The 27,713-nt window shown below is 49.2% G+C and overlaps 1 pseudogene; it reads left to right on the forward strand.

Annotated features, from left to right (window-relative positions):
* Positions 1-16,654: 16,654 nt before the first annotated feature.
* On the forward strand, positions 16,655-20,042 carry LOC116275034 (annotated as a pseudogene).
* The last annotated feature ends 7,671 nt before the right edge of the window (positions 20,043-27,713 follow it).

A 27,713-nucleotide genomic window follows, 5' to 3' on the forward strand; every position in this document is an offset into this window, starting at 1 on the left:
TGCTGTCCTCCTCCTGGGTCCTCACTTGGTCTTCCCTCGAGCCTCTCCGAGTCCTCATTTCCTCCTCTAAGTAGAACACTGGTTATACTGTTTTAGGGCCCGTGCTGATGACCTCATGTTAACTTCATTACCTTTTAAAGATCCTGTCTCCAAATACAACCACAGTCTGAGTTACTGGGGGTTCGGACTTCAGCTTGTGAATTCTGTTGGTGGGAACACAAGTTCCTCTATACCACATTGCTTCTCCCAGCCCCTAGAATGGTTTTAGCCTGACTTAGCAAGTGAGAGCTCTGAAGTTCAAACAGAAAGATTTTCACATAGAAACATGTACTGGTGCTACAGGTATAAAAAGAAACCTAAATAGGAAAAAAAAACAAAACAAAACCATGAACTGGCCTTGTCTAGTTGACACTGTAAACCAAAAAGTATGAGAGACAGATCTCAATCAACTTGGAAGTTTATTTTGCCAAAGTTGAGGACATGCCTGAAAGAACAAAACCATAGGATCACAGAGGCAGTCTGTGGTCTGTGCCTTTCTTCAAGGGTGATTTCAAGGGCTTCACTGTTGAAAGGGGAGAAGCGGGCTGGAGGGGACGGGGAGGGTGTTGTCTTACGGAATCCACAGGCTGTGAGGGAAAAGGAGCAGACAGGAATCATCAGTTACGCATCGTATGGTCTTGTGCTCAGTAAATCCGCGCGTCACCCAAGATAAGGTGAACGCAGAGCTGCTACCTGAGGAGGTTTTAACCTTTTCCCTGTAGCTCTCTGCTGAGGAGCAAAAGGGAAGGCAGCTTCCTGCATGACTCAGCTTTCAGCTTCATTTGTTTTCCTTCTGGCAGAGTGAACTGGGGTCCCAAGTTTTTATTTTCCCTTCATGACACCGTCTGAACACCTGTGTCACACAGTGGTGACCAAGATGCCAAGGCCTCATTCGGAGGATAAGCACTCATCTGCCCAGCCAGACCCAAGGTTTCAGAACGCTCCTTAGAGTGGACTGTGGGTCCGGAGCAGAGTGGGGGTGGGCGCCCACCCAGGTCCTGTCCCCTGAGTGCTGGGCCCCTGGCCAGCTCAGCACGAGACTCAGACGCACAGCCCTTAGATCACCCACACATAGGATTCTCCTGCTTAACGCTCTGTCCCTGTCCCTCCCCCCAACACAGTTGGGGATCTTCGTCTGGTTCCTGGTCACTCTCAGCTCAGTTCCAGCCCCCAGAGGTTGTCCCGCCTCACCACTGGGGCTCCAAGTGCCCAGAGGCCGAGCTCGATCAAGGGTGGAAGATGAGCTAATTTTGTAATTAACAAAGCATAATGGATCACTCTCCACGCCATTTAGTCGGGGAGCTTTAAATATCTTGCTCTAACACCTGATTAAGGTGCCATGCTTCTGTGAGCAAAAAGTGGATTGTTTGTGCCTCATAAACCGGATTCCTAATCTCGGAATACTCAGGCAGAGGGCTTCCTCTCATCAAGGAAAACACGTTCCCTGTTCTGCTGTTGATTTTGACTCTTCTTGTTACAAAGCTGAATCATCTATGTTCCCCTTCATAGCCTGCAGTTATTTCTTGTTAAAATAGCCAGAGGTAGTTGGGCTTTCAGCCAGATTGTTACTTGTCTTTAGGGGGTAACTCAAATGGTTTATTTAATAACTGCGAGCTTTGTTGCAGATATCATTAACTGGTCAAGATGTTGAATAAAATAAACTATTCAGGTGGCTGATGTGTTTGAAGAAAGTGGCTGTGGAAGGAGAACAGCAGAAACTCCTTTGCTGCAATGAGGATGGGAGGGGTGCCTGAGGACCCTAACGGGGTTGGTGGGGCTCCGGTACGAGAAGGGGGGATTTGCTAGCACATGAAGAGGAAGCCACATCTGGATGTAGTACCTCGAGAGACAAAGACGATTTTTCCAGTTGAAGTCACTTTAAAAATAAACTCTGAAGATGATGGAGCCTTTGCTGGCACCATGGCTCATGCCTTAATCCCAGCACTTTTGGAGGCCAAGGTGGGAGGATTGTTTGAGCCCAGGAGTTTGAGACCAGCCTTGGCAATGGAGTGAGACCTCTTCTCTACAAAAAATAAAAAAAAAAAATTAGCTGGAAGTGGTGGCATATGCCTGTGGTCCCAGGTTCCTGGGAGGCCAAGGTGGGTGGATAGCTTGAGCCCAGGAAGTTGAGGCCCCAGTGAGCTATGATTACACCACTGCACTCCAGCCTGGGCGATAGAGTGAGATCCCATCTCTAAAAAAGAAAAAATAAAAAGTCCCTGGCATTCATATGGTGTGACTTTGAAAAATATCTGCTTTTCCTTCATTGCAGTGTGGGGAGGGGGGTGGTGGGAAGCAGAATTGAAAAAGCTACAAGATGCAAATCAGTGGACGGTGGTTTTATCTTACAACTTAAAGAACAGTCTGTCCCATTGAAATATATACCTTCAGTCTTTGTTTCCTGGTTATTGAAGGGGATTCCCCACCAGGACTCCATGAAGTGCACAGAAGTAGGATTAACCCCCCTTTAGAGGGGACTGGCCTAGAACTAAGATGCCAGGGGCAGCCAGGTCCTCCTTCTGCCCAGGGTCCAGGCCCACCCACCTGGCCTCACACTCCATCCCTCTCAACTCTTCCATCCAACAGCATTCCCCGTATCTGCCCCATTTCCCCCACAGATTCTGGCTTTTGGTGAGGTCAGGAGCCCCCACAGGTGAAAGGAACTGGATGGGCGGGGCTGGGTTGATGTGCACTGTTTCCTGGAACCTTCACGCCTTCCCGAAGGTTGGAGCAGGGGTCCCACGCTTTCCTGTGCTGAGTTGGAGCCCGTTGGCCTGGGATAGAGAATGGCTTTCCAGGCACATGTCCCACCTCAAACCCCAGTCCCATTCTCGAATCTTACGGAAAGTATTAGCAGGGTGTGATCAGGAGAGCCACACAGCGTCCATGAAGTGCCCTGGCCGTGGGGCCTCGGGGCTGGAAGGACATTTGGGTTGGGATAATATTCGGGCTTAGGTGAAAATGCATTTACCCAGCGCCTACTAAGGGCTGGACCCCCTGCCACGTGCGGGTTTTGCAGCTAATTAAGTTCTCATCCCAGCGGCAAGGAAGGCTGCTATCATGACCCCTGTGTTATAGAGGCACACTTCAGCCATTTCCCTGGTTGTAGTCAGTTGAATAGTGTGACTCCCAGAAAGATATGTCCATGTCTTAACTCTGGAACTTCTAAATGTGGCCTTGTTTGGAAAAAGGGTCTTTGTAGATGTCATTAATTTAAGGATCACAAGATGTGAGCATCCTGGATTTAGGGAAGACCCTAAATCCAATAACTGGTGCCCTGAAAAGAGAAAGGCAGAGGGGAGTTTGAGACACCAATGCAGGGGAGAAGGCCATGTGAAGACAGAGACAGAGATTGGAGTGAGGCTGCCATCACTAAGGAGCGCTTGGAGCCACCAGAAGTTGGAGGAAGCAAGGAAGGAAGGATTCCCTCCTAAAAGCTTCAGAGGGAGCGCGGTCCTGCCGACACCTTGATTTTGGACTTACAGTCCCCAGAACTGTGAGACAAGAAATTGTTGTTGTTTGAAGCCACCAAGTTTGTGGTAATTTGTTTCAGCAACCATAGGAAATGAGCACACTTGTTACCTCTTTTCATGTAAACTGAGTCCAAAGAGGGCACCAGAAATGAGACAGAGCCCTGAAGCAAGACCTGGGTTTGGTTTTCTTTTGATTCTGAAAATAAAAGCCCTTTAAGGAATCAAGAGGTGGGGAAGAGGTTGAGGCTGAAGAAAGTTGAAGAACAGTGAAAGAATCTTGACTCATCTGGAGGATGAGAGAGAGTTCTAGAATGGAGAGAAGATAGACCTGCACTAGAAAAATTTTCTGACCGGGCGCAATGGTTCATGCCTGTAACCCCAACACTTTGGGAGGCCAAGGCAGGCGGATCTCCTGAGCTCAGGAGTTCGAGACCACCCTGGGCAACATGGCAAAACCCCATCTCTACTAAAATGCAAAAAATTAGCTGGGTAGGCCGGGCGCGGTGGCTCAAGCCTGTAATCCCAGCACTTTGGGAGGCCGAGACGGGTGGATCACGAGGTCAGGAGTTCGAGACCATCCTGGCTAACACGGTGAAACCCCGTCTCTACTAAAAATACAAAAAACTAGCCGGGCAAGGTGGCGGGCGCCTGTAGTCCTAGCTACTCGGGAGGCTGAGGCAGGAGAATGGCGTAAACCCGGGAGGCGGAGCTTGCAGTGAGCTGAGATCTGGCCACTGTACTCTAGCCTGGGTGACAGAGCGAGACTCCGTCTCAAAAAAAAAAAAGAAAAAATTAGCTGGGTGTGACACATGCCTGTAGTCCTAGCTACTCAGAAGACGGAGGCACAAAAATCGCTTGAGCCCTGGAGGCGGAGGTTGCAATGAGCTGAGATTGTACAACTGCACTCCAGCCTGGGCTACAGAGTGAGACTCTGTCTCAAAAAAAAAAAAGGAAAATTTTCTAATTTCCACAGGCTTTCAATGAGTTTCTGCCACATACAGAATCCTAAGTCCTAAGGTGGCTTTCAAGACTCAGTCCACCGGCGGACACACCCCATTGAATCTCCTTCCATGAGTGTGGGTAGGCCTGTGTACAGTCAGGTACACAGCGGGACAGTACACGGTGGGACAACTACCCCCTCACTTGTGGTCTGTGACATGACTCAGCAGTAGGAGACTAGAGAGGGGTTCTCACACTGGCTTTGAAGACATAAGCTGTCACTGCGAGGGCGCCAGGCGCTGAGGACCCGACGATGGCCTCTGGGATTTGAGAATGACCTTCAGCCAACTACCAGCCAAAAAATAGGACCTTAGCTCTACACTGCCAGGAGCTGAATTCTGCCAATGACCTGGATGAGCTGAAAGTGAACCTGGAGCCTCTGCTGAGATTGCAGCCTCGGCCCACGCCCTGACGAGGTTTCTTGCCAGGTGAGCAGAGGACTCAGCCAAGCTGGGCTTGGACTCTCCACCCATGGAGAAGATCAGATGATGAATGTGGATCATGTTGCTAAGTTTATGATACTTTGTTATACAACAATAGAAAAGGAATGCAGTTTCTGAGCAAAGTTCCTCCCAAATTGTAACTGAATAGGAGCAGCTGAGCTTGAGCCTTGTCTTTGTGCTTTTTTGCTGATTTGGTGGTGTTTTTATGACCAAGTATTAAAAATGGGCGTATATTTTAAAGTCATATTTTGAGACAAATCACAAAGTTAAAAAAAAGTTTAAAAGGCTCTGAAGAAAATAGAGAACAGATGAGCAAAAGTTGATCATTGGTTAAACATAAATGTGTTCCAGATGAGAATGGAAAATGCTTGCTTATTTCCATCGGTGTGGCCAGCAGCTCCCCTCAGAAGCCCCTCAGGTGAATTTGTAGCAGAAAACCTCCAGAGAGACATCTTCCCACGGACGCCTTTTCCTGGTGCCATCTAGAGGGCAGACTTCTAGCAAGTTCCGCTAGCATGGTACCACAGTCATTTCTCTGCAATGCTACGAGCCACAGTCACACCTTCTTCAACAAGACCTGGATCTCAGCCCAGGGCAGGGGGGTTTCTCTGGGTGTACCATTCGAGTCCTTGGGGTAATGACTGTTATTCATATCTGCTAGCCAATTCCTTGTACCCCAACCCTGTTGTAGTTACTGATTATTTATATAAAACTTTCCCTGTTCAAATCACCCAGTGGTTTCTCTCTCCTGATTGGACCCAGACTGATGCATGTTCTGAGCAGCAAGTGGCACTATGTGCCAAGCACCAGGTGATAATTTCAGAGAGCTGAAGTGACACAGGCCTGTCTCCAAAGAGTAAACACAATGCCCAATTCAACACTTGAGAAAAGAAGGGAGAAGTATAAAATAAAAAATATATATAAATAAAAAAATAATGCCCAAGTTAAGCAGACAGAGCATGGGGCTACAGGGTAAGAGACTGGATTCCAGACCTGATTCTGCAACTAAGTATGGGATTTGGGGAGGATTGTCCAATCACTCTGTTTCCTTGTCTGTAAACTACAGAAGGTAATGGACTCAGAGGCTTTCTGTTGGTTAGAGTAATGCCAAGCTGCAGTAACAAAGTAACCAATTACACAGTGGTTTAAAGCATGTAGAAGTTTATTTTCTCTCAAATACCAGTCCTCAGATGAAGGAGCCTTGGTGATGGAGCTGCTCTGCTCCACATGATCATTCAGGCATCCAGGTTCTGTCCATCTTGTTGCTTTGCCATCATATGGACTTTCACTCTCATCTGCATGGGTGCAGTTCATAGGAAGGTGAAGAACAGGGAGGAGGTCAGTGTCTTAAGGCCCAGACTTAGGAGTGGTGTCTATCACCTCCACTCACATGCCAGAAGGGGGTGCACTTAGCCACGTGACCACACTGAATTGCGCAGCAGGTTAGGAAATGGAGTCTCTAGCTGAGTAGCCACGTGTCCAGCCACACCTTGATCACATGGAAGAAGTGAGAGTGTGTTAGGGGGCAACTTTCAATGTCCCCAGCCCCTGTTCCAGCTCTGCCAGACCCCTCTATGTGTTACGGAGCATGACTGAATGTAAACTCCAGACTCCATTTAGGTAAGGAAGGAAAACATCTCTGGCAAGGTGGGAAATACATGTCTCATCATTCTGCTTTTGCATTTCAGAATCAAGATCTGAAGAGCTTGCAAAAAGTTCTTTTAGTGCTGAAAAGTAGGAAGGTGGCAGATGTGACTAACAAAACAGTCCTTGTGCATCTGCTAGGGAATACAGATTTTTTTTTTCCTCCAACAAAACAAATTAGAATCCATCTGGGATTTGAGAAGTCTGAGCTAAGGTTTCCTGGATCTGTTTGCATGTGGAACAATGATGAAAAGAAGAAAATGATAAGTCAGTTTTAAAGAACTTTTCTTGTGTTTCAAGTGGAAAGAAGGCTTGAGAATTTTTTTACATTTTACTCTGGTGTAGAAGGATGGCGATATTTAAAGAGAAAGAATGAGCATTAAAACAAAGACATGAAAATAATTTAACCCATCAATTGTATTTTTATATGCTGGCACTAAGACCTTAAAATCATAATGTATCTAATTCTCACAAAAATATGTTAAAATAACCCCGTCTCTACTGAAAAATACAAAAAAAAAAAAAAAAACTAGCCGGGCGACGTGGCGGGCAGCCTGTAGTCCCAGCTACTCGGGAGGCTGAGGCAGGAGAATGGCGTAAACCCGGGAGGTGGAGCTTGCAGTGAGCTGAGATCCGGCCACTGCACTCCAGCCTGGGTGACAGAGCAAGACTCCGTCTCAAAAAAAAAAAAAAAAAAAAGTTAAAATAAGGACTATCATGTCCATTTTAAAGAGATGAAATGGAGGAAGATAATTTGTGTAAAGTCAAACAGCTAATAAGTCTTGCATCTAGGAGTTGAAGTTAGATCATTTGGCTTGAGTCTGTCAGAGATGAGCAACCCTTTTCTGTAATGCATCAGATAGTAAATGTTTTGGCCTTTGCAGGCACGCAGTCTCTGCTGCAACTGCTCAGCTCTGCTGTGTAGCATGAGAGCAGCCATAGACAATGTGAAAATGAGTGAGTGTGGCTGTGTTCCAATAAAACTTTATTAATGAACATAAAATTGAAGTTCAGAGAATTTCACATCACAAAATATTTTTCTTTTTGAATTTTTTCAACTACTTACAAATGTAAAAACCATTTTTACCTTGTGGGCCATTGTTTACTGCCCTTGGGTCTATGCAGTTCACCTTGACCTCTTTCACCATGTTAAAGAGGTTAACCCACATTTACTGAGTGCTGCTGCTCCGGGCACTGTGTGGGGCGCTCCGTGTCCTGGTCCACCAACTTGCTGCCTGTATCTAGAGGTAGCTCCTGCTACCGTTATTCACACTTTATAGATGAAGAAAGCAAAGCAGTCCTACCACAGGTGGAACAAGGACATGCAGCCAGCCAGGAACTGGGCTGACATCTGCTGATGGACAGGAAGGAAGGATTTGGGTTGGCCATTAAGACTCTCTCAGGACCTGAGGAAAAGGGTGGGAAACTTAGGCACAAGATGGCAGGAGGACAGATGCTCCGTGAGGATGGCAGGACGAGGACATGAATGCTTAATATTCTGGAAAATCCTCTGGGATGAGGCTGGGCACGGTGGCTCATGCCTGTAATTCCAGCACTTTGGGAGGCCAAGGCAATCAGATCACTTGAGATCAGGAGTTCGAGACCAGCCTGGGCAACATGGTGAGATCTTGTCTCTACTAAAAATACAGAAATTATCCAGACATGGTGGCGGGCATCTATAATCCCAGCTACTTGGGAGGCTGAGACAGGAGAATTGCTTGAGCCCAGGAGGCGGAGGTTGCAGTGAGCCAAGATCGCGCCACTGCACTCCAGTCTTGGCGACAGAGTGAGACTCTGTCAAAAAAACAAAACAAAACAAAACAAAACAAAAAAACAAAACAAACCCTCGAAATCCTCCGGGATAAAACTCTCTGTTGAAGGAAGCTTTGGTCAGCAGTGAGCACATCGGGCACACTTGTCGCTGCCCCTTCTCATCCCGCCTTCTCTGCTTTGGTCAGGTGGTGCCCTCCTTCCATGGGTGGAGCCAGAGATGGCGGGTTCTGGCTGGTCAGATGGGAGTGGACAGAGACGTCCGGGATCCTACCGGCTTCGTGACTGCACTGTGTGTCTCCTGGGAAGGATCAGGTGCAACCAGAGAAACCTTGAGCCTTCTCCAGATACCTGAGTGGCAGCTGAGTTCCCGCAGCCTCTGTGATCTCCCTTCTGAGGCTCTGGCCCCCAGTTTCCCAGTACCCCCTCTGTATTAGCTTCCTGGGGCTGCCCCGACAAAGTATCACAAACTCAGGGGCTTCCGCAACAGAGATTTATTCTCTCACAGTCCTCTTTGATTTGGACTTCTAGCCTCCCGGACCTGATTGGCAGGGCCACACTTCCTCCTAAGGCTCTGGGGTGGGGTGGGGATCCCTCCTGCCTCTTCCAGCTGACAACCCCTGGCATTCCTTGGCGTGTGGGTGCATCACTTCCATCCCTGCCTCCCTCCTCACATGGTCTTCTCTGTATGTACGACTGTGCATCCTCTCCTCTTGTAAAGGGCAGCAGTTGTTGGATTTAGAGCTCACCCTACTCTGGTATTACCTCATCTTACTTACATCTGCAACAGGCCTGTTTCCAAATAGGGTCACATTCTGAGGTTCTGGCTGGACATGAATTTTGGGATGGGGGACACTCTTCAACCCAGTACACCTTCCTCCCCAAATCTTGCTAAGTTTCCCATGTCTAAAAGAAGTGCTAATTGGAGAAAATAAGAATAGTTTTCTACTTATCTCAGGAGCAGTGAAAGATGGCAAAATGGCATGGCTAGTTTTGGAAAGAATATGTAGTGTGTTGTAAAGATATGTGATGATGAGGAGGATGATGTTTTCACCGATACTTGCAGCCTCTTGTCCACACAGAAGAATTAGGAAGATTAACGCCTTCGAAATCAGCTATATTTTGGCACTCTGTTTTTACTCTTCTTATGATTATCCTAGTGTCCTTGTTTTTGAGGTGGCTGCTATAATTATGGTAACTTGTGTGAGTATGTTAGAAAGATGTTACAAATGATTAAGCTAGAAATTAGTCACTTTGGTGTGTGTAATAGTTCTTTCAAGTCCCCAGCATATAAGGGAAGGTGATGCTGGTCTACAATGACTGTCCCCATGCATCCATGCAGAAATTGAGACCCAGAGAATTGCAAGACTTGCCCAAGTTCTGTGAGTGAGTCAGTGCTAGAAAAATCTTGAGCCCAGTCCCCCAGATGTGATGACTATTCTCTTTCAAATATTTCTACAGGGTTAGAATGGGGGCTCAGGCTTGGCTCAGACCCATATCTTTAGGTGAGTGGCTTTTAAATTGCCACTTGGTCACCCCCACTTGAAAGAGCTGCAAACACGGGCTGCAGAGTTCAAGCCCGCACCCTCCTCTCTGGAAGTGGAGCGAGAACAGGGTGGGCAGAGGTGGGGCTGCCACACTTGCTTCCCTGGAAACCCGGCGGAGAGCACAGGATGCCAGGAGAGCACAGGACTCGGCTGGCGGCTGCTTCAGGAGCAGCCCCGCCAACTCTTTAGGCCCACTCTTGTTTGCCGTCTCACCTTGTGACTATTTCCTGGGCATTGTGGGAGAGGAGGCCTCTTGCTTGAGCTCCTGTCCCTACTGTCTCCTCTCACTAAATGCACGGCATGGCTTTGTGGCAATAGGCTGAGACATGTCAATTCTTTTTTTTTTTTTTTTTTTTTTTTTTTGAGATGGAGTTTTGCTCTTGTTGTCCAGGCTGGAGTACAATGGTGCAATCTTGGCTCACGCAACCTCCGCCTCCTGGATTCAAGCGATTTTCCTGCCTCTGCCTCCCGAGGAGCTGGGATTACAGGCATGCGCCACCACGCCCGGCTAGTCTTGTACCTTTAATAGAGACAGGGTTTCTCCATGTTGGTCAGGATGGTCTTGAACTCCTGACCTCAGCTGATCCACCTGCCTTGGCCTCCCAAAGTGCTGGGATTACAGGCATGAGTCACTGCGCGCAACCAACATGTCAACTCTTTAGGAGAGCTTGGAGACAAAAAAAAAAAAAAACCCAGGTCTGAGCATGGGAGGTGCAAAAATAGGAACTTCTCAGCTTCCACAAGAGCAGATAAACGAATACATAGGCCATAAACCAGTGTAGTTATTTCAGCTGGGGGTTTTATTTTCTTTTGATTGTCTCCTGGAGCAACAAAATACACAAATATAGATTGATAGATTTTTTTCATTAATTCGAAAAGCATTTAATGGCTGTCATCTGTGTGCCAGGCAACTGATGCACAGCCAGACTTCCAGGAGGCTGGAGGGGGATCCAGATGAACCTTCTGGAGTAGGATTGTCAGGAGGGAACTAGAGACCAGGGCCATCCTGACAACCCCATCTCTGTTCCAGGAAATTCCTAGGGTCCCCTGGGAGGCACAGCCTTGAGAATCCTATTTTGGTTGCTGAACGGATGCACACATTGGAATCGAGGCTGCGTGTGCTTGGGGTGCGTCGGTGAGGGGGAGGCAGTGGGGTCCGTGTGGGAGCCGTACGGAAGCCCTCCCCTCCCCCTCCTCCAGGCATGCCAGCGAGTGTGGCCTTACGTTGAGTGTATCTTCCAGTGTGAGTGGCTCCTCCGAGTGTGGTCCAAGGACCCGCAGCATTGGCATCCCCTGGGAGAGCCTTGGAAATGCAGAATCTTGGGACCCAGCCTGGACCCAGAGTCAGAATCAGATTCCCAGGCGATTCGTGTGCGCATTGAAGTCTGAGAGGATCTGCTTGAGAACTCCACAGCTGGGGCTGACAAATCCTCCTCTGACCTCAAACTTCCCTCCTCCTTCTAAAAAACCCAGAGAACCCAGCTCCCTGCCCACCCACAGCTCTTTCCAGTGGATCCAACTTCCTCTCACACCCGGTTTGAGCAGGGGGAGACGGGAAAGGCATCTTCTCTGCTTCCAGATTGTCTGTTTCTTCCACCGAACACCACAGTTCCTATGAAACCCACAGCAGTAGCAGACCTGGGTCTTGTCAAGAGCTATGAAGGGTCTGAGATTTTACCTACTCCTAGGCTAGCAGTTAGCCTGCCAGTTTGACAAATGCTGCCTAATGATGCGAGACTCCCGGGGCAGAGACAAAGGACTTTGTTACTCACAGCACAGCAAGCAGCATAAGTTTTGCTATAAAATGTGGTGTATTAATGCAATATTTGAGTTATAGTAAGGCCAACAGATCAGGAAATGATTGTCATTGAAAGGACAGTTTGTTACTCCCAGCTCCCAGGAGGAGGGGCCACGCTGAGCTATGCAGGGCCACACGCGTTGTCAGCAGGCTCAGAAGACAGCAGACATGTGGGCCAAAGCCTTGTTTGTGTCCCTAGTTGTCTGGTACTTGCTCCCAGGGTGATTAGGCAGGTGGATAGTGGCCTGGAGTGTGAAAACCCAATAGAGGAGGTGTCTGGGGCATGGGCTTAAGATTGGTTGGTTTGCATTTGAAAAGTATGTTCGCAGGAGCCTGGTTTACTATCTCTGGGGATTGGCTAGTACTGGGTAGGGCAGTCCCTCCAGGGTCAGCAAGGTCCCAGATATCAAAGCATCAGAATACAGAGAATGGAAGACATGGTTAATACAAGCTTAATGTTTGCACTGGTTTCCTATGTCCCCCAAACCCCATGGGGGTGACGTGGAGGGCCCAGGTGGATGCTGCCGTGCAGTGAATTTGCATCACCGAGGGAAAACCCTGAGCTCAGGGGATGCAGATGCTTTATAACGGGCGGTAAGAAAACACACCTAACCTTTGCCCCAGAGGGAGACATTATCTTCAAAATATTAGGTAATAACCAAACCTGCCCTCTGCTCTGTAGGGAGACACCACCTCTTTCCTTCTCCAAGGCTGTTTGCTGTATCTGAAAAGACAATCTGGAACACGAGGACAGTCAGGCCAGCCATGGTGGTTCATGCCTATAATCCCAGCTCTTTGTGAGGCCGAGGCAGGTGAATCACTGGAGGTTAGGAGTTGGAGACCAGCCTGGCCAACATGGGGGAACCCTGTCTCTATTAAAAATATAAAAATCAGCCGGGTGTGGTGGGTACGCCTGTAATCCCAGCTACTCGGGAGGCTGAGGCAGGAGAATCACTTGAACCCGGGAGGTGGAGATTGCAGTGAGCCGAGATCATGCCACCGCACTCCAGCCTGGTGTCAAAGCGAGACTCCGTCAAAAACAAAACAAAACAAAACAAAACCAAAAAACCCCAAACCAAACCAAAACAAAAATGGTTAAAATGCTAAACTTTCTTATCATATTTTACTGCAATTAAAATCAAAACGAAAACCTTAAAAGATAAACCTTTCTGAATGCCGCTGTTCTTTTCTGTATCGTAAACAGTTCCTCTTAGGAAGGCCTTTCTGGTGTGTTAAAGACCTGCTCCAGAAAACACAAAATGGATCAGAAGAACAAAAAGTGGATGTCACTTCATGGACATTTTGATAATGTCAATGTCATGTACCTTTCTTTCCCATAAATTCTGGGAAATTTTTAAGTGGCACGTGGGGCTCTGAAATGTTGGGAGAGATCAGATTTTAGGGGAGTGGGGAACTCTTATGTAATGGTCCAAGGGCCCAATAAACTTGGGTGCCAGGGCCCTGGCATGAGGGTAGAGAAGGGGCTCTTGGAACTGAGGTCCTGGCGGTAAAGGGAGGGATGGACACAGTAGTAGGTAGAATGTTTCCCCTCAAATTTCAGGTAAACTCAGAATCTGTGAACGTGACCTTACTCGAAAGTACTGTCTTTGCAGTTGTAATCAATGAAGAATCATGGGATAAAATCATCCTGGATTTAAGGTGGGCCCTGAATCCAATGACTCTTGTCCTTATACGAAGAGAAGGATGACAACACTGAGTCACTCTGAAAGCTCAGCGTGGTGGAACTTAGTGGCACGATCCAGCCGTGAGGAAGCAGCTTCCAGGTGTGCTGCCAGCTGCTGACCTAGGGGGTTCACCAAGAGGGCCCCTCCCTGCCCAGTGCCCTGACTCTGGGGTGCAGGGCTGCACACTTGGATGACAGAAGGACATGCCCAAGCTCACCTGGCTGCTCAGAGAATACAACCAGACAGTTGGCACTGACTACTCACACGCTCATGTTTATTAAGAGACTCTGACTGGTGGGAATTGAGTCATCAGAGCCAAAAGCACGTGTGCAAAAGAAAATGAGCATTTTCACCTTGTAAGGGAAGATTGGGGGCTGAGAGAATGCTGGAGCCTGCGCTAACTCCCTGGGCCAGCGCAGCTGCCGCATGTCCTCTGCAGGGGTCTCCACCTGGTGCTCCCAGCGAGATAAACCAGGGATTACATCTAGACCGTCAGAGGTCAGCACCTGTCTAGACAGAGGCTCTAAACTGGGGCAAGTGGGAGTGAGGTTGGAAAGAAGCAGATGGGATAGATACACGGAGTTGGAGGGAGCCTTCTTCTATTTAGGCGCATCTCAGCAGATCTTCTCAGCTGCCACACAGCCCGCCCCGAGCATTTCCCTGTTGCAGAGGTGGGTGCCCATGCTATCCAATGATTCCCTTGGCTGACAGACAGGGATGGGGTGAAGAAATAGCAGGAGAAGATGAGAAGGAAAGGGTGAGCGAAACAGAGGAGGTGTGTGTGGGGTGGGAAGAAAATGTAAATGACACACAAAATGCTCTGAGATGCTTACTGGATGCCAGACACTGTCCTGAGTGTTTCGTGGGCACTGAGTCCTCCTGACAAGCCCATGAGGGACAGCTTTTATTTCCTGCATTTTCCAGAGGTGGAGGCTGAGGCAGGGAGGTGGGTTATGGCTTTTCTGAGAGTATTCGAAAACATTCACCGAAACACAGTGTGTTCACCAACACGGAGTTCAAAATCCACACTGAGGGTCTGGGTGGTCCATCAATAACACGTGTTGGGCGTGTTCTATGATCCGAAATCCACTAGGACCCTGGGCTACCAGACCCAGTGTCTCTCTGGAATGCCTACAGCCTAGCGAGGGGAAAGAGAGATGCTAATTATAACAATGAGATGGGGATAATGTTGTCGTCGAAGTGCCGACACTCAAGTGTTGGGGGGAAACAAAAGGACTGGAAATCGTTTGAGCCCAGGGGTTCTAGAACAGCTTGGGCAACATTAGTGAGACCCCCGCTCTCTACAAAAATTCAAAAATTAGCTGAGCGTGGTGGTGCACGCCTGTAGTCCCAGCTACTTGGGAGGCCGAGGTGAGCAGACTGCTTGAGCCCAGGAGCTTAAGCCCAGCCTGGGCAACACGGCGAAACCTTGTCTCTACAAAAAATACAAAAAATTAGCCAGGCGTGGTTGCGCATGCCTGTAGTCCCAGCCTCTCGGGAGGCTGAGGTGGGAGGATCGCCTGAGCCTGGGAGATCAAGGCTGCAGAGAGCCGTGATTGCATCACTGCACTCCAGTCTGGGTGACAGAGCGGGACCCTGTCTCAAAAAAGAACCACCACCAAAGAACTGGAAGAATCCTGCAGGTACTTGGGATTGCTCAACAGGCACCCAGGAGAGCGTCACAGGGGTCTGGAATAGTCCAGCAGGTGTGTGAAAGAACCCTGGCTATATCTGGACCTTGGAAGAGTCAAGTGCAGGAGCTAAATTTCCATGGGAAGAGGTGAGGGACATGGAGTGAGATTGGAAAAGTCTCCGAATGGCAATAAGGAGGATGATATCCTGTACTCCAACATAGCCGCTATCCGAAGATTTCCAAAATGGAAATGTGTTAGGACTTTTTCTGTTGCAAAAGACAGAAATCAAATTCAAACTAGACAGAAAAGGGAATATGTTAGGACTTCGGGGAGCTCTAAGAACTGTAGTGAGTGCAGGGACATCAGGAAGTATAACGTGGCTCTGGAATGGAGCCGAGACGCCCTGTGGCTCCGACTTTGACCTAGGTTTCTCTGTGCCTGGTGTCATTCCTCCCCCTGCAGGTGGGCATTCTCCATGTGGCAGGGAACCTCTGTGTGGCAGAAAAATTCTACAGGCAGGGTACCAGGAGGCAGGTACCTCCATAGGGCAGGCTGCCATGAGCCAGCACCTCCAGGTAGCAGTACTTCTCTGACATCGCAGGTTAGAGATCCCTGAAAACAGATACACAATTTCTCAGCTTTGATTTTAAACGCCTCAGGGAAGGAAGAATTCTGATTGGTCTAGTTTCAGTCACGTGTCAACAGCAGACCAATCAACTGTAGCCAGGGGCACAGATGCTTTACAGAGGCTGGCCTGTGTCATGTGACCACCACATGACCTGCATCATGTGATGGGTGGAGGAGAGGGTGGGCCTGCTGTGATTGGCAGCCTCCTTCCCGTGGGAGGAGACCTTTTCTAAAGGGAAGTGAAGAGAGCCATGTGGACAAACAACAGATGTTCACCACAGGAAGGGCCCGAATCAGATGGGTTTTAGAGATCACTGGGAAGGCAGCCCCCCATAGGGTGGGTCTGAAGCTCCGCGATCAGCTGCAGAAATGTTTCTCAACTTTGTTCAACACGAGTGCACTCCAGATAAGAAAAACAAGCGAAGCCTTTTTAGAATGTTATCTGAAATTCAAACTAGATTAAGTCTCAGGAAGATAAATAAACCAAATGAGCACTGCTTGGCTTCCAAACCACACGCCCATCCCCTGGGGAGGCAGGCAGCCCACACTCCTGCCAGGAGAGAAAAGACCAGCTCTGGAATGGAATGAGCAGTTGCACTGGTGGGAGGGGAACAGGCACTGGAGTTGATTCTACACGTGTTTCTCACTGTCGTGGGCCCAGGACTCCCCGGCGGGTGGTAAACATGCAGGTTCTGATGCAGAAGGGCTGAGGCTGGGCCTGAGGGTCTTCTTTTCTAACACGCTCCCAGGTGAGGGGGGCTGCTGCTGGCCCTGGCACCCCACTTTGAGTAGTGAAGACTTACGGTCTAGCATCTGCAGATTGGGATGAGATATTGGCGAAGAGCTGCGAGCTGGCCCTCAGGGAAGCCCCCCAGGTGGCCAGCGCTGGTGGTCCCATCTCACATGGAGCTGGGCATGACGGCCAGGCAGACGTGTGGACCTTGGCCGAGGCTGGGCCGGCCCCTACTCTGGGTTGCTCACACCCATCCCTGGCCATGCGGAAAACTTGTGCCAGAGTCAGCGGGGAGAGGAGTGGACTTGCTGTCACGTCATACTTCGATCAGAGCCCGAGGACCTCAGTGGCGGCTCCCTTGGGGTACCTGTGGGGGCTGAAAGAGACAGAGAAGGCTTCCTCCAGGCTCCCTGGGCAGCTTTACCCGGCAACAAGGACGGGTGTCCTAAGCCAACCCCTCTGTGTAGGCAGAATAATGGCCTCCGAACATATCAGGTTTTAATCCCTGGAACCTGTAATTGTTACCTTATGTGGCAAACGCTTTGCAGGTGTGATTAAATTAAGGGGCTTGAGATGAGGGGATTATTCTGGTGGAGAGGGAGGCAGGGGGACATTTGGCACAGAAGAGGGGAAGCGATGTCACCATGGAGGCAGAGGTTGCAGGGGTGCTGCACTGAGCCAGGGAAGCTGGAAGAGGAAGGAACGGATTCTCCCCGGAGCCTCCGATGGGAGGGCGGCCGTCCAGCGCCTTGACGTCACCGCCTCTGGCCTCTAGGATTGTGCGGAATAGACTCCTGTTGTGTTCAGCCTCCCTGTGTGTGGCAGTTTCTTCCCCCAGCCACGGGAAGTGCGTGCTCCCACCCTGGGTGCTGGGGAGAGGGAGGTCTCGGGGGGCGTCCCGGGGGGCTCCGCTTCTCTGCTCTCTGTAGAGCCAGGACTTCTCTTCGGGCTGTGGGGAAGGGGCTTTGGGGTGTCTGTGTCTGTTGAAATGGGGGCTCCGCGTGGGGTAGCAGAGCCTCAAGGCCTGGAGCGTGTTCAGGGCTGAGCGCAGGCAGCCCAGGCAGCTGCAGAGGAAAGAACGCAGGAGGCTGAGGCTGCGCCTCCTGGAGGGAGGGCCAAGGAGGAGCAGGGAGGTCTGTGCCCAAGGATCCGTCAAGCTGCAGCAGGCTGTCCCCACTCACTCCTCTCTAACCACCCCCAGGCCCTGGCCCAGGACCTGACCTCCTCCATGGCTGCGGCCCCGCCCACTGCTGCCCCAGTGATTCCCATAGTCAGCTGTGGGCAGAGCCAGGGGCCTCCCTCCCCTCCAGGGTCTTCCCTGGGACACCAGCCTGCTCCTTCGGCCTCTCCAGAGCCTGCAGAGTGAATGAAAGGCCCTGTTAACTCAGGCCTTCTGCATCCTACCGCCAGGAGCCTGCTCGTTGAGCACTTAGGAGAGACTAGGGGAAGGGAAAAAAGCACAATAGGCCTGGCGAGGTGGCTCAAGCCTGTAATCCCAGCACTTTGGGAGGCTGAAGCAGGCGGATCGCTTGAGGTTGGGGGTTCGAGACCAGCCCGGCCAACATGGTGAAACCTTGTCTCTACTAAAAATACAAAAATTAGCTGGGTGTGGTGGCGGGCGCTTGTAATCCCAGCTACTCAGGAGGCTGAGGCAGGAGAATCACTTGCACCAGGGAGGTGGAGTTTGTAGTGAGCTGAGATGGTGCCACTGCACTCCAGCCTGGGCAACAAGAGCAAGACTCTATCTCAAAAAAGCAAAAAACAAAGCAGCAAACAACAACAACAACAAAAAAAAACACAACAAAAAAGCACAATAATTATATTTCAAGATCTTCTGGGATACAACAGATTAGATTTCCAAGAAAGGGTTTGTTTGAATGAAGCATTGTGCAGATAAAAATGGTTCTTCAGGGCGGGGTGTGGTGGCTCAAGCCTGTAATCTCAGCACTTTGGGAGGGCGAGGTGGGTGGATCACCAGAGGTCAGGAGTTCAAGACCAGCCTGGCCAACATGGTGAAACCCCATCTCTACTAAAAATACAAAAATTAGCTGGGTGTGGTGGTGGGCACTTGTAGTCCCAGCTACTTGGGAGGCTGAGGCAGGATAATAGCTTGAACCCGGGAAGCAGAGGTTACAGTGAACCGAGATCACACCATTGCACTGCAGCCTGGGCAGCAGAGTGAGACTCTGTCTCAAAAAACAAACAAACAAAACAAAAAAAACAACAACCAAAAAAACCCTCAGGTGGGGTGAATGAGCCTAATTAATATTCTAGAAACAATTTTGACAAAGGTGGCATTACAGATTGAATTTTGTGTTTCCCCAGAAAAATACGTTGAGGTCCCAACCCCCAGTATCTCAGGCAGTGGCCTTATTTGGAAACAGGGTGTTGCAGCTGTAAATAGTTAAGATGAGGTCCTACCAGAGGACAGTGGGCTCCTAATCCGTGATGACTGCTGTCCTTACAGGAAGACAGCCAGATGACGATAGTGACACAGGAAGAATGCCATATAACAGCAACAGAAACAGAGATTAGGGGGATGCAGCTGGAAGCCCAGGGATGACGAGCATTGCCAGCAACCCACAGAGGCGAGGATGAGGCAAGGAAGAATTTGCCCTACAGGTTTCAGAGGGGACAAGCCCTATTCACACCTTGATCTTGAACTTCTGGCCTCCAGAACTGTGAGACATTAAGTTTGCATTGTTTAAGCCCCGATCTGTGGTACTTCATTAGTGCAGCACAAGCAAACTGATAGGGGCGATGTCTGCCCCTTCTTTGCTCTGCCCTCTGCCACCTGCCATGGCAGCCCCCCATGGCCCCTTCTCAGGTGGTGACCCCCTTCTCCTTGGTGGCACCCTCAATAAACCCCTATCCTGTGTCTGAAAATGGGCAATCACCTTTATGAAAGAAATGAGGCTTTTCTCGCTCCCCGGCCATCTTAGTGGCTGCTCTCGGTTGGAGGTCATCCTGCACCTAGGGCAGGAAGTTGGTGGCCACAAAGAAGAAGAAAAAGTTCCTGGAGTCAGTCAACTGTAGGCTCCAACTCGTTATGAAAGGTGGAAAGTACGAGCTGGGGTACAAGCAGACTCTGAAGATGATCAGACAAGGCAAAGTGAAATTGGTCATTCTCACAACCGCCCAGCTATGGAATGTTGGCCAAAATTGGTGTCCATCACTACGGTGGCAATAATATTGAACTGGGCACAGCATGTGGAAAATACTACAGAGTGTGCACAATGGCTATCATTGATCCAGGTGATTCTGACATCATTAGAAGCACGCCAGAACAGATCGGTGAAAAGTAAACCATGCAAAATTTTCCTTTAATAAAATTTGCCCAAGCTTGTTTAAAAAATGAAAGAAAGAAAGGAAGGAAGGAAGGAAGGAGTGAAGTGGGAGTGGGAGTTGGATGCAGGGAATGTGACCCTTGGGTACCCGCTTTGAACAACTCATCAGACCCACTTTTGCCCTTCGAAGGAGGCACCTTGAGAAGCTCCATGCTGTTGTCCATGCAGCTGTTCCTGCTCAAGCCGCAGCTGGGACTTTTATAAGAAACTGCCTTCTAGAGCCAGGTGACAGCCTGCATGAAGAAACCAGGCCCGGTGCAGTGGCTCATGCCTGTAATCCCAGCACTTTGGGAGGCCAAGGTGGGAGGATCACTTGAATCTAGAAGTTTGAGACCAGCCTGGGCAGCATAGCGAGACCTCGTCTCCACAAAAAATAAATAATAAAAAAATTAGCTGGGCATGGTGGCACATGCCTGTAGTCCCAGTTACTTGGGACACTGAGGTGGGAGGATGGCTTGACCCTGGGAGGTAGAGGCTGCAGTGAGCCGTGATCATGCCACTGCACTCCAGCCTGGGTGACAGATAGAGACCACCATCTCAAAATAAATAAATAAACCAGGAATGTCACTTATTGTCACATTTGGATTGGTTTCTAACATCGTGCTGAGTTTGGTCACCCACCTCAATCACGTGATGTGACTTGAAACCACTTTTGGCTGTTTCCAAAAATCAGCTCCACCCTGGGAGGGGTTAGGGCTGCCCTTTAAGGAAACATTAAAAACTCAGTATCTTCCTTTGGTGGCTCCCTCAGGGGCGCTGGCTTCTGACTCATCAGAGTCATTTTAGCTCTCTGTGGGTTCAGAAGTAGAGGAAACAGAACTTCCTTTTGGTGAACACTTTTGTATTATTTTATTTTTTCACCACGATGCTGAAACTAGCTCATCCTGGGAGAGTCAAAGGAAGCTCATATGTTTTCCCTGAGCGGGGCTACATTCCTGTTTCTTCTAATAGGAAGGATCCAAAACTTCCCACGGAGTTTCCCCTCGTCTGCACTGAGTCACATACCTGTGGGCTTCGAGCTCACAGACCTTTTTTAATCAAAGAGAAGATGAAAAAGGCACCTTGCTTCTGTCCCATTTTTAGATCTTTTTTAGCCCCATTTCTTCTCTTTCCTTTCTACATTTTTGGGTTTGTTTGGTTTCATGCCTGAATTAAATGTAACAGGAGGAGCAAGTTTTATACCTTGCCTGAAATTATCATTGTCAGAGAAACAAATGCATTCTTTAGTGAGACAAGCAAGGGTGGGAAGAAGACGCTTGGGTTGTAGGCAAGCACAGTTCCTAAAGCTTTTTGCATTGAGTAGCTGTGGGGTCCAGGGCCCCATTTCTCTGAACCTCACTTCCTCATGAGCAAATAGAGGCTTCAGGTTATAGTAGGTCGTCTCAAACTAGGGACGTATATTCAACAAGCCTGCACCTTTTTCAAATGTAGATTCTGATCCTTAGGTTCTGGGTGGGACCTGAGATCCTGCACCTCTAACAAGCTCCCAGATGACAAGCATCCAAGGATCACACTTTTCCTAGCTCTGGATCACACTTTTCCTAGCTCCTAGCAGAATCTCAGGCTCATCCAAGCCTCTTGAGCCAGAATTCAAATTTTCACAAGCGCCCGGATTCGTTCAGATGCGCATTATGGTGTGAGAATCCTGCACTGGATCACTGAGGGAGGTCCCAGCTGCACCGGGGGAGCCGGGAACCACGGAGGCACAAGCCCATCCTGGAGACCCCGATTTAGTTGGTGGGGAGGGCCTGGACATCGACTGCTGCCTGTTCACTGGCAGCAAGGGCCCTGAGGGCCAGTGGTTCTTGATTTTGCTGCCTATTAACATCACCTGGGGAGCCGTGAAAGGCAGCAAGATCGGGAACCGCTAGACTGCACGGTCCTCAGGTTCTAATCCATGATGTCATTGGTTTTATCAGGGCAATTTTTCCTGGCCACATTAGGCAGGAAAGGTGCCTGTGCATCTCAGAAGTGTCTATGGAACGCTACTACTGAACTTCCCAGCACGCTCAAAATAGGACCTGGTTTAGAGCTAAGGGCCAGCTCCTGGCACCATCGTGAAACACACACACACACTGTCTTCTACCCAGGGTTCTCTTCAGCCCGTAGGTGTCCTAGGGACTCTACTCTGTGCTCCAGCCTAACATCAGGAAACCCATGAATGGGAGAAAATCTCATGTCGCCTCTTTACAGGTGAGTGAACATTGAAGTCAATGGGTTGCCCTCCCCCGGGGAGCTCTAATTGTAGAATTTAAGAGGGCAGAGTGAAGCCAGTGGGCTCTGGAGTCCTGCCAGGTTTGAGTCACAGCTTGGCCACATGTGAGTCCCTCTCATTACCCCACAAGAGCCCGGCGTCCTGATGCACAACACCCACCATCCGGCTTAGGGAGGGCTGACAGAGTGAATTACTGACAGAGGATGGCCCTTGGTCGTTTCTGCTTCCTTCACTTTCCCATCACTGCCTTAGAATCTGGAGAGACTCCCGCTGGCTTCACCTGGACAGGCATCCCGGCACGCAAGCAAGGATTGCTTCCACCAATTTTCTGCGACAGAAACAAGGGTTCGGTTGATTCCTGACAGCACATGCATGTGGGGATGCACGTGGGGGTGCAGGGCTGGACTTGGGAGATGCTTCAGCTGATAGCACACTTTTTCTTTGGGGAGTTTTCTTCCTGCTGTTATAACACCTGTCTCCAAACAAAACCTTCATTGGTCAACAGTGAATCATTCATTTATTCTGTGCATAGACCTATGGCGTGAGATGCATTTGGAAACATAGAGAACAGCGGTTCCCAACCTCGTGCTTGAAGTAATGTCCGAGGACATTTTTGCTTGTCACAACCGGGGCAGGGAGCTGTTGCTGGCATCTAGTGGGTGAGATCCAGGGACGCTGCTAAACATCCTGTAGGGCAGAGGCTGGCACCACTGCAGAGAATGATCCAGTGCAACAGATCGCTGGTGCTGAGAATCCCACTTCAGACCCAGGGCAAGACTGATTGGATGTGTTCATTTATATCTGCTCTTGTAGTCATTCAGTCAAGAAATGAGCACCTTGAATGACTATTAAATCAAGACAGGTTGGGTGCGGTGGCTCACACCTGTAATCCCAGCCCTTTGGGAGGCCGAGGCAGGCGGATCACTTGAGGTTAGGAGTTTGAGACCACCCTGGCCAACATGACGAAACCCCATCTCTATTACAAATACAAAAATTAGCTGGGCATGGTGGTGCACACTTGTGATACCAGTTAATTGGAAGGCTGGGGCATGATAATCGCTTGGATCTGGGAGGAAGAGGTTGCAGTGAGCAGAGATTGCACCGCTGAACTCCAGGGTAACAGAGCGAAACTGTCTCAAAAAAAAAAAAAAAAAAAAATCAAGACATCTCTGAGACTCCACAGGTCAATGGAAGATGAACAGAGGGGCAGTGGGGCTGCCCACCGCCCATGTGGAAGGCATGGGCAATGCCTAGGTTGACCAGCTACCCATGGTCTGGGGCAGTAGTCTCAGGGCAGGGTGTGCACATCCCCCGGCAGGGCGGCACTCACTTATGGTACAGAAGGAATCTTAAAGCTTCCCCTACTCAGGAATGAATGAGCTCTAGACCCTGCCATCGCCTCTGCTCAATACTCACCCACTCCAGGCTTCAAAAGGAGGCTGCCCACATGGACAGCTCGGAGAAACTCCAGGGCACGTGGTTGATGGAGAAGCCAGATGCAGAGCGGTGCACTTGGGGGTGCAGTTCAGGAAGCCGTGGAGTGGGTATGAGGGTGTAGTGGAGCGTATCAGTGCAAGGATACCCCGAGACTGGGGGTGACATTGACTCCACAGGCACAGGAAGGGGCTTGGAACAGACTGAACTCAGAGCATACATATCACAGGGGGAGGGTCTGGGGCCTTGGGGTTGGGGGGAGCTGCCTCCACTGCTGAGGGCCCCACCTCATGGTTCATCCCTGGTAGGCCTGCAGATCCCCCTATACCCTCTCCCTGAAGATGGCCCATCTGTGCCTGGACAGGTTGGCATGTGTATTAGATTCTTAGGGCTGCCACAGCAAAGAACCACAGACTGAGGGGCTTAAATAACACAAGTATATTTTCTCACAGTCTAGGAGGCTGGAAGTACAAGGAGCTCAGGGTGTCAGCAGGGCTAGTTTCTCCTGAGGCCCCTCTCCTTGGCTTCCAGGTGGCCGCCTTCCCATGGTATCCTCACATGGCCTCTCCTCTGATGCCCCATCCTCTTCTTAGAAGGATACCAGTCCTATTGGATTAGGGTCTGCCCTAAATACCTCATTAGAATGTAATTACCTCTTTAAAGACCTTAACTCCAAATACAGTTTTATTCCGGCGTTCTGGGGGTTAGGGCGGCAACATGTTGATTTTGGGGGATGCACTTCATCCCATAACAGTGTGGGCTGCCATTCTCCACTGGTGCTCTATCCTGGAGACACACCCCCTAGGGAGTTTCGTACAACATGCAGGTCATCTAGTTAAATTTGATTAAATTGTATTTCAAATGCTGCATGGGATACACTTACACAAAAAATTATTTATCATTGATCTGAAATTTGCATTTAATCCAGCATTCTATATTTCTAGCTGCTTAGTCTGGCACTCCTACCCACTGGGAAACCTCCTACCCATAGCTTCTCACCTGGGCTGCCTGGGTCTGGGACCGGCACAGAAAGGTGGAGGGTGGAATTGGTGCCTGGAGGAGCAGCTGGTGTCTGGGAATCCCTCAAGGGCCCTGGCCTTGTGGCTCTCTCAGGACAACCTGAGATGCTGGGGTGGCCTGTGGTTTGATGGAAACCACAGCATCTGTTTAGGCGAATCTTAGAGGTACTGCCCGTTTCTCTTCCAGTTTTCACATCTCTGTAGAATGGGAAATGTCATACAAAATTGGACCATACACAAATGATCCAATTTCCAGTTGCAGAAAACACATGACATCATACACATCATGATGATGAAAATATGGGTGCCCAATCCCTTATCCACAATTCTGAAATCCAAAACGCTCTGGGAACATTTTTTGTGTGTAAATTTGGAGACAAAACCCATTTAGGGATAAAATTGATTTGAATGGACTTGGGACTATTTATAGATTTTCTGTATCCATTGGTGAGAATAGTGATACTGTGTTTTCTGGGGGGCACTGCCCAGACATGTGGGGGGAGATTGGTCAGGTGGTGGGAAAAATTGTAGAAAGATGCAAACCTTCCTGGAAAGCCAGGAGGTTTTACAAAAGCTTCAGAAAAGGATTTGGGCTGAAGGCAGCCAGATTCTCTTTTCTGGTACCTGAAAGCTTAGGTTAGATAACAAGGGGATATAAAGAAACTGATCTAGATAAGTTAATTTACTTAGGCCTTGGAACCTGGCCTTTAATCATCTGTGCACAGGACTGCTCTCTCTAGGGGAGCAACCATGATAATTACCCACAAGTGTGTTGACTCGAGGCCTTTGTCATTAAATCTGTACTAAATAAATGCCCGAAGCACCAGCTTGTCAGGGCCACAGATGCTGACTCTTTACAGCACCCTCCTCGGTGTCTGCGAGTGGTCCAGTCCCCTAGCCCACTCTTTCACTGGATACCTGTGTCTGAGTGCATGTGTTCATCTGTCATTCGGGCAGGATCTGCGGGTCGGACCCAGCAGCAGGTGGTAAGTGATATTCAGGATATGCCCTGTATTACCAGCCTACAGCTCCCCAAACTCAAATGCCAAAAACCCACAGCTTTCTGGATAAGGGATTGTGCAGCTACAACAGCAGACAGGCACCGAGCTCTTAAACCGTGGGAGGCACAATGCTAAGTGCTTTAGGTTTCTTATCTCTTTAATCCTCATAATCTGTGAAATGGATACTTTTATTTGCATTTTTGGTAAGTTATTTTTGTGTTGAAGTATGACATGCCCACAGAAAAGCCCACGAATCAGGTACCCAGCTGGAAGAATTATTAGAAAGTGAGCCTGCGCCCATGACGCCACTCAGCGCCATCTCTCAGCAGCGCCCCAGAGGCTCCCACCACAGGCCGCCACCATTACCTCCCAGATTCTCACTTTCATCACCAAAGATTCATTCCGCCTAGAAAAAAAAAAATGCTGTCATTTATTGAGCAGTTAGTATGTCCCAGGAACTTTTATTATTTCTCACATTGACTCTTATCAGGGTGAGTACTCTTTTTTTTTTGAGATGTAGTTTTGCTCTTGTCACCCAGGCTGGAGTACACTGGCATGATCTTGGCTCACTGCAACTTCTGTCTCCTGGGTTCAAGTGATTGTCCTGCCTCAGCCTCCCGAGTAGCTGGGATTACAGGCACATGACAGCACACCCGGTGAATTTTTTTTTTTTTTTTTTTTTGAGATGAAATCTCACTCTTCACTCTGTCATCCAGGCTAGAGTGCAGTGGCGTGATCTCGGCTCACTGCAACCTCCGCTTCCTGGGTTCAAGTCATTCTCCTGCTTCAGCCTCCAAAGTAGCTGGGACTACAGGAGTGTGCCATCATGCCTGGCTAAGTTTTTGTATTTTTTTTTTTTTAATTTTTAGTAGAGACAGGGTTTCACCACGTTGACTAGGCTGGTCTCAAACTCCTGATCTCAGGTGATCCACCTGCCTCAGCCTCTCAAAGTGCTGAGATTACAGGTGTGAGCCACCATGCCCAGCTAGGGTGAGTATTCTTATTATTTCATTTTACAAGCAAAAGGAAGCCAGAGCTGAGAGATGTTATATCGTGTTCTATTCTATATCATATTATGCATCATATCGTGTTATGTATCATAACCTCAGCTCAGTGAATTCTCACAAACAGAACACGCTTTTCTAACTAGCACCCAGATTGAGGAACAGAATGTTAGAAGCAGCAGAGAAACTGCCCCCTCAATCCCACAGCCCCCCAAGTTGCTACCCACTCCCAAAGGTAAGCCCTGTTCTGACTCCTGACACCTTTTGCCTGTTTTTGAACTGCCTGTCAATGGAACAAAATTGTCTCTTCTTTTTGGTGCCTGATTTTCTCTCAGCATGAGGCCCATTAAGCCCATCCACATTGCCACGTGAGGCTGCAGTTTGCTCTTTTCTAGTGCTAAGTAGAATCCCGCCATTTGAACACACCTCTATTTATTCACCCATTTTCCCCTTGGAGGATGGAGGTTAGAAATGTTTTCAGTTTTTAGCAATCACCAGCAGTGCCGCTCTCTAAATTCTTGCGTGTTTTTTGGTGGACATGCACACATTTCTGTTTAGTGTATGTCTTGGGGTGAATTGGGGGCATCACAATAGTGTGTGTGTGTGTATGTTTAGCTTTTCAAAAACTTCCAAACTGGCCTGGCATGGTGGCTTATCCCTGTAATCCCAACACTTTGGGAGGCCGAGGTGGGCAGATCACTTGAGGCCAGGTGTTCAAGACCAGCCTGGCCAACATGGTGAAACCCCATCTCTAACAAAAATACAAAAAAAATTAGCCAGGTATGGTGGTGCATGCCTCTAATCCCAGCCACTCAGGAGGCCAAGGAAGGAGAATCACTTGAACCTGGGAGGAGGAGGTTGCAGTGAGCAGGGATCATGCCGCTGCACTCTAGCCTGGGTGGCAGAGCGAGACTCCATCTCAAAACAAACAAACAAACAAACAGGCCATGTGAAGATGAAGGCAAAGATCAGGGTGATGCCTCTACAAACCAAGGAACCCCAGGTTTTGCCTGCCAACACCAGAAGTTAGAGGAGAGGCCTGGCAGATTTGCTCTCACAGTCTCAGTAGGAATTAACCCTGCGGACACCTTGCTCTTGCACTTCCAGCCTGCAGAGCTCTGAGGCGAGGCACTTCTGTGGTTTAAGCCCCTCTGCTCGTGACACTTTGTTACTGCAGCCCCAGCATACTCCTCCACGGAGTATGGTTTAAAAATACCTTTGCTCTGTAAAGAACAGTCATCTGGCTGGGCATAGTGGCTCATGTCTGTAATCCTAGCACTTTGGGAGGCTGAGACAGGCAG

The sequence above is a fragment of the Papio anubis genome, chromosome 5 (assembly GCF_008728515.1).
Source record: "Papio anubis isolate 15944 chromosome 5, Panubis1.0, whole genome shotgun sequence".
Lineage (NCBI taxonomy): Eukaryota > Metazoa > Chordata > Mammalia > Primates > Cercopithecidae > Papio > Papio anubis.